Here is a 7,710-nt window from a genome sequence, read left to right on the forward strand (position 1 = left end):
ATATCCATCATTCCTAAGTTCCTTTAATTCTAAGAGCTGCAGTGCTCTCTCTTTGCCAGCTTGGGTGAGGTCAAAATTCAATTTCTTGATAGCCCAATACGCTCTATGCTCTAGCTCGACAGGAAGATGGCATGCTTTATCGAATACAAGGCGATACGGGGACATGCTGATGGGAGTCTTAAATGCAGTTCTATATGCCCAAAGTGCATCATCTAAGCGCTGGGACCAATCCTTGCGATCCGGGTGAACTGTCTTTTCTAAAATTCGCTTAATCTCCCTATTGGACACCTCAACCTGTCTACTAGTCTGCGGATGATACGGCGTGGTGAATCTATGATTGACAGAATACCTTGTCAGCAGAGAAGCTATCTGTACATTCCTAAAAAGCTTGCCACCATCGCTAATCATAGCATGTGGCACACCAAAACCACTAAAAATGTTGTGCTTAATGAACTTAAGCACTAGTCTATGATCATTGGTCTTGGTTGCCACAGCCTCGACCCACTTGGACACATAATCAACCGCCACCAGAATGTATAAATTTCCGAATGAAGGCGGAAATGGTCCCATGAAATCAATGCCCCAAACATCAAAAATCTCGACTATCAAAATCGGAAGTAAGGGCATCATGTCCCTCTTGGACATGTTCCCAATCTGCTGACATCGAAGACATCACCTACAAAACTCATGAGCATCCCTGTGAAGTGTGGGCCAATAAAATCCTGACTGCAAAACCTTTGCAGCCGTCTTCCTACTGCTAAAATGCCCTCCACAGGCTAATGAATGAGAAAAATTCAGAATGGACTGGTACTCTTCCTCCGGAACACATCTCCTAATGATCTGGTCTGCACAGTATTTGAACAACTCTGGTTTATCCCAATAATAGTGCCTCACCTGAGATAGGAATTTCTCACACTCATTCTTGTTTCAATGCTCAGGTATCTGCCTCGAAACCAGATAGTTCACAATATCTGCAAACCAGGGTAACTGCGATGTACTGACTGACATGATCTGCTCGTCGGGAAAAGAATCACTGATCAGCCTCTGATCCTGCGTGGTCTCCATGATCAATCTGGAAAGATGGTCTGCTACTACATTTTTGCTTCCCTTCTTATCTCGAATCTCGAGATCAAACTCCTGTAGTAGTAGGACCCAACGAATCAATCTCGGTTTGGTGTCTTTCTTATTCAATAAATATTTCAATGCAGCATGGTCAGAATAGACAACCACCTTCGAACCGAGTAAATAGGACCTGAATTTATCCAATGCAAAAACTACCGCAAGTAGCTCCTTCTCTGTCGTAGTATAATTCATTTGAGCATCAGTCCGAGTTCTACTCGCATAGTAGATCACATAGGGCTTCCTATCAATGCGTTGTCCTAAAATGGCCCCTATAGCGTAATCAAATGCATCGCACATAATCTCAAATGGGAGAGTCCAATCCGGAGGTCTCAAAATGGGCGCAGTAATCAAGGCCTCTTTGAGGATCTCAAAGGCCTTCATACAATCCTCACCGAAAACAAAGGGCTGGTCTTTCTCCAGTAACGTACATAGCGGTCGAGAGATTTTACTGAAATCTTTTATGAACCGCCTATAAAAACCCGCATGCCCTAAAAATGATCGAATCTGCCTCACAGAGGTGGGTGGAGTCAAACGGGAAATGGATTCCACCTTCGCTCTGTCAACCTCAATGCCACGCTTGGACACAATGTGTCCGAGCACAATCCCCTCCTGGACCATAAAATGGCTCTTTTCCCAACTCAGGACGAGATTGGTCTCCGCACACCTACTCAGTACTCGAGCAAGTTTTTGGAGGAAATCTTCAAAAGAAGAGCCATACACTGAAAAGTCATGCATGAAAACTTCCATCACATCATCAATCATGTCCGAGAAGATAGCAAGCATACACCTCTGAAAAGTAGCCGGGGCATTATAAAGTCCAAAAGGCATACGTCTAAACGCGAAGGTGCCATAAGGACATGTAAATGTGGTCTTCTCCTGGTCGTCAGGATGGACAGCTACCTGATTGTATCCTGAATATCCTTCTAGAAAGCAGTAGTAGCTCTGCCCTGCGAGTCTCTCTAAGATTTGATCAATGAATGGCAATGGGAAATGATCTTTCCTAGTTGCCACATTCAGCTTCCTATAATCGATGCAGACTCGCCATCCTATAGTGGTCCTCATCGGAATTCTCTCACCCTTCTCGTTCTCAACCACAGTGAGTCCTGACTTCTTCGGCACAACCTGAATCAGACTGACCCACTGGCTATCAGAAATAGGGTAAATGATTCTGGCATCCAACCACTTCACCACCTCTTTCTTCACCACTTCCTTCATGTTGGGATTTAGCCTTCTCTGCATATCCCTAAATGGCTTGACTTCCTCATCACAATGGATTCTATGCATGCAAAATGAAGGATCAATCCCCTTCAGATCAGCAACTCCCCAGCCAATCGCTGCCTTGTGCTCTCGAAGAATAGTCAGCAATCTCTGTTCTTGCTCCTTAGTGAGCAAGGACGAGATGATCACAGGCAGAGTCTCCTCATCTCCGAGGTATGCATACTTGAGTGAATCCGGTAAGGGTTTCAACTCGAGTTTCGGGGGTGACTCGATCGAGGACTTGGCGAGGGTCTCCACAAGTGGTGGAAGAGGCTCACTTACAGCTCCCCAAGGTGGTCTCTCTGACGAAACTCTAGACACATCTACACTATCTACCACGCTATTCTTCTCTATATGGTACAAATCTAAAGAATCCTCAGTAATATACAACTTGGGATGCTCTTCCACCAACTCATGAGCAATATCTACATGAAAGCAGTCCATGTCTCCTGCTGGTCCCATCGCGGCATTGAAAATATTCAGCTTTACCTTCATATTGCAGAATGAGAGATCCATGGCTTCGGTTCTACAGTTGATGCACGCATTGGCAGTCGCCAAGAATGGTCTGCCTAAAATAATCGGAGTCTGGTGCTGGCTATCTACTCCTTCCATATCAAGAATAATGAAATCGACTGGAAAATAAAAGTCATCCACCTTAACTAGCACGTCCTCCAAGACACCTCTTGGTACCTTGACAGAACGATCTGCCAGTTGAAGTGTAATCAGAGTCGATCTCATCTCTCCTAGCCCGAAAGAATCAAAGAAATACCCGGGCAGAATGTTCACGCTTGCTCCAAGATCGAGCAATGCGCGTTCTATCCGGATATTCCCTATGGTACACACAATGATAGGGGCTCCAGGGTCCTTGAGCTTTGGTGGTGTCTGATGCTGAAGTACTGAACTCACCTACTCAGTCAGATGGACCCTGTTAGGAACTCTTTCTCTAGATTTACGCTTCTGCGTACATAGCTCCTTCAGGAATTTGGCATATGCCGACACCTGCTGAATCGCATCAAGCAAAGGTAGGTTGATCTGCACATGCTTGAATATATCGAGCATGTCCTGGACCTTCGCACCTTGCTTCCCTCTATATCCAGGAGACTCTAATGCTTTGGGATAGGGTGGTGGGGGAATATACTCTGCTGGCTCCTCCTCCTTGCGAGAAGGCTCACTCCTATCCTTCTTCTGCACTGAGGATGAAGATGAAGATGAAGATGGGGAAGATGATGATGATGATGGGGATGGGGATGATGGTAGAGCCGATGTAGGTGAAACAATGGTCTCTGGCTCCTTTATCTTCTCTCTACTTTCTCGCTCTCTGCTCTCGATGTGATACTCACGTCCACTCCTCAAAGCCATAACTGATTTGGCCTGCTGCTGTGTCTTAGTATGAAACAGGCCTCCAGTAATTTGGTCCTTGCCCTTCGGGTCCATGACAGCCTGACTCGACAATGTACCCTCGGGTCTCCTACTAATAGCCTCAGCTAACTATCCCATTTGCGACTCTAACTTCGCAATGGACTGCGTATGTGAGCTCAAAATCTGGCTACACTTCTCTAAGGCGTTCTGATTAGAGGTTTTCACCTCTTGGAATGCCTGGAGAAGTCTTTCCTCAAAAGATGTCTGCGGGGCAGACTCCTGCTGAATCGGGGGAGGAACTGAAGAAGAAGAAGACTGAGAATAGTTCGGTCTTTGAAATGACTGAGTAAAAGATGGCTGCTGAACTGGCTGAGAGGATGTAGGCATCTGCGTGGAAGACTGTGGATTCTTCCATGAAAAATTTGGATGGTTACGCCAACCCGAATTATATGTCGATAAAAATGGATTATTCGGCGGTCTGACGTAACCTTGAGCTGCCTGAACTTGTTCTTGAACAAATTCAGGGTACTGAGCTGCCGAAGGGCACTCAGTGATATCGTGTGCCGGACTGGCACAAAGAGTACACACCTGCTGTGTAGTGGCTGGTCCTGAGAGAAGTTGGTCCAGCTTCTGAGCAATCATGTCTACCTTGCATTGTAGTGCAGTAGATGGACCAATCTCAAGAACACCAGCTTTCTTCTGAATGCTGGGTGTGGCTCTATCAGAATGAGAACTCGAAGCATGGTGGAGGGAATTCTCAGACAATGTATCAAATAACCTTCATGCTTCGTCCTCGCTTTTCAGCATGAATGTCCCTCCACACGAAGAGTCGATCATCTGACGATTCTTGTCAGACAATCCATCATAGAAGCTCTGCACCAGTTGCCATTTCGGCACCTGATGATGGGGACATTTCCTGAGAAGATCCTTCATTCTCTCCCAGGTCTCATGAAAGTGCTCACCATCTAGCTCTGAAAAGCTAGTGATGGCTCTACAATATTGGTTCGTACGACCAATGGGAAAGTATTTCCGGAGAAACTCCTGTTGTAATTGATCCCATGACTCTATTTCTACAGAATCTAAGGACTTTAGCCAATACTTGGCTTTGTCCTTCAATGAAAAAGGGAATAGAGTCAACCGCAAGGCGTCATCATCGAAATTCTGTATCTTTATCGTAGAACAGATTTCGAGGAATTCATCTAAATGGCGGTAGGGATCCTCGTGATTAAGGCCATAAAAGGATGGAAGCATTTGAATAATGTTGGCCTTAATCTCGTAATGAGGCGCTCCTACATCGGGTCTCCGAATGCAGGATGCCTGAACATAATATGTGGGAATGAAGTATTCCCGCAAAGGACGTGGCTGAACTGGGGGTGGAGGTGGAGGATTGTGATCATCGCAAAAATTTTCCTCTCGCAATGTTCTCTCTCTTCCTTCTCTTTTCCTTTCCCACCTCTTATTTTCCTCCTTTTTGAAGGGAGAAAAGATAAAAGAAAAAGAAAGAGAGAAGAGAAAAGAAAGAAGAGAAGAGAAGAAAAGAGAAGAGAAGAGGAACTCTTTTGCGGGTCTCACTTGACCTTAAAAAATATTTGAAATAACTCACCTCCGTTTTTGAAATATTTGCGGAAAAACTGGGAGACGGGATCCGCTCGTCGGTACGAGGTTCGACCGTTCCTGGCGCCTTTACCAGGGGTAATCGAACCAAGGGTCACATTAATGCCTTTTGCTTTGCTAAGAAATTATCTAAGTATTTATCCTAGGTTTAAAAATGCACAATGAATCATGCTTGTGCAAATGCAAAGATGTATGCTCTTTTTGAAAATATTTTGAAGAAATCCCAAGTGAATCCGATAAAGTGAAGAAATGTTTTCTAACTTAGAACCTAAGATTAAAGTTCTAAGTTTTTTAGAATAATCAGGAGCTTGGGAATATGAATCTGATTTTGGAAAATGATCTTGAAACTGAGAGAAAAAGAGAAGAAAGGAAATTTCAAAGTCATAAATGGACTTTGAATTAGAAATTTGAACTTGGATGAATATCTGGAATGGAATTGAATTTTATCTTTGAAAATTTTTAGGAGAAAATGGGAAAAATAGATTGGAGAAATAAGATAGAGTTGGAATTTCAAGATGAAATTTGAATCCAAGATCTGGGTTCTAAATAGGATTCAAAGTTGAATTTTTGGATTTAGGATCCGAAATGGGAACTTGACCTTGAAATCTTAGAATGAAGTGGAATTGGTTTGAGAAGTTGATTTGGAATATGGGATTCAAGATGGAATTTGAATCTGGAATTTTGAATGGAATTGGATTTAAGAATTGGGGATCTAAGATGAAATTGGATCTGAAATGTGAGATCCAAGATAGGGTTGGATTCTGGATCCTAAATGGAATTGGATCTGAAGTCTGAGATCCAAAGTAGAATTGGGTTTTGGATCCTAAGATGGATTAGGATCTGAATCTGAAATCCAATGAAGAATTGGGTTCTGGGTCCTAAGATAGATTTGGATCTGAAGTCTAAGATCCAATGTAGAGATGGACTCTGGATCCTAAGATGGAACTAGATCTAAAATTGAGATCCAATGAAGAATTGGGTTCTGGATCTTAAGATGGAATTGGATCTGAAGTTTGAGGTTCAAAGTAGAATTGGATTCTGGATCCTAAACTGGACTTGGATCTGAAATCCGAGATCCGAGGTGAATTGGGTTCTAGATCCTAAAGAATGGATTTTGGATCTGGAATCTGAGATCAAAAGTAGAGTTGGATTCTGGATCCTAAGAATTGGAATTTGGATCTGAATCTGAGATCCAATGGTAGAATAGGATCTGAATCCTAAATGGATTTTGGATCTGAAGTCTAAGATCCAAAGTAGCATTGGGTTCTAGATCCTAAAGGGAATTTGGATCTGTAATTCGAGATCCAGAGTGGAATTGGAATTTTGAACCCTAAAATGGATTTTGGATCTGAAGTCTGAGATCCAAGGTAGAGTTGAATTCTGGACCCTAAGAGTTGGAATTTTGGAATTTTCAAAATTGATTTGAGAATTTGAATTTATAAATGAACTTCAAAGTCAATTTGGACTTTGAATTTAGAGCTTGAATTTGGAATGAGTCAAGAATATAAAGATGGAATTTTGAAATTTCAAAGTCAAATTGGACTTTGAACTTGGAATTTAAATCTTTGAGATAAGATAGAAGAATGAATTAAACTATAGACTTGAGAAAGATATTTGAGATCACTTGGATTTTGGAAAAGAGTTTTGAAAAATATGATGTATGTCTATCCTATATGATGAATGAATTTGAATAAGTTTGAAATTTGGAATTTGAAAATCATATCTCATTCTTCAAGTGAATTTAAACAAGACTAATGATATAATACATTCCTGACTATGGTCATTGAATGTATTATATAATAGTCATATCTAAATTCAAGTGAAGGATAAAATACCCTTTTGGTGCTTTTATAGAATTTAAAATGAAATTAACCCTCAATATACCCTGACTATGGCCATTGGTATATATTTTGAGTTAATCCTAAGTTAAATTCTGATAAAAGAAAAAAAAATATTTTGAAAAAATATGATGGATTTTGAAAGTGGATCCAGTGTGGATCCAATGTTGTTTCGTAAAAGATAAGAATTCTAAGTTTTGTTCACACCCCAACTATGGCCGTTGATGTAAATCGTCAACTTAGAATTAACTTACCTCTTACGAAATAGTGCACGTGTCATTCGTGTTTCACCATTGGTGGGGATTTTGAGAAATAAAGAAAAAATGCATGGAATAAACGATTCATGGTATTCTATAATGCTCATTCATTCTACCTAAAGCAGGGAAATGTAAATTCTCATTCCAATCTAACTATAACAATGGATAAAATTAAAAGTACAACCTCAAGTAATGATATCTTTCCATATTTTCTACAAAACAACCAGGTTAAAAAGATATCTATATACTTATATACATGTATA

At 41.5% G+C, this 7,710-nt stretch overlaps 1 non-coding gene across 1 annotated transcript; it reads left to right on the forward strand.

Annotated features, from left to right (window-relative positions):
- The first annotated feature begins 4,633 nt into the window (after positions 1-4,633).
- LOC149828699 (small nucleolar RNA R71) lies at positions 4,634-4,738 on the forward strand. Its single transcript, XR_016434526.1, has one exon. It is a non-coding gene; the product is annotated as a small nucleolar RNA R71 (small nucleolar RNA).
- Positions 4,739-7,710: the final 2,972 nt, after the last annotated feature.

Source organism: Nuphar pumila, chromosome 9 (genome assembly GCF_984573655.1).
Source record: "Nuphar pumila chromosome 9, dmNupPumi1.hap1.1, whole genome shotgun sequence".
Lineage (NCBI taxonomy): Eukaryota > Viridiplantae > Streptophyta > Magnoliopsida > Nymphaeales > Nymphaeaceae > Nuphar > Nuphar pumila.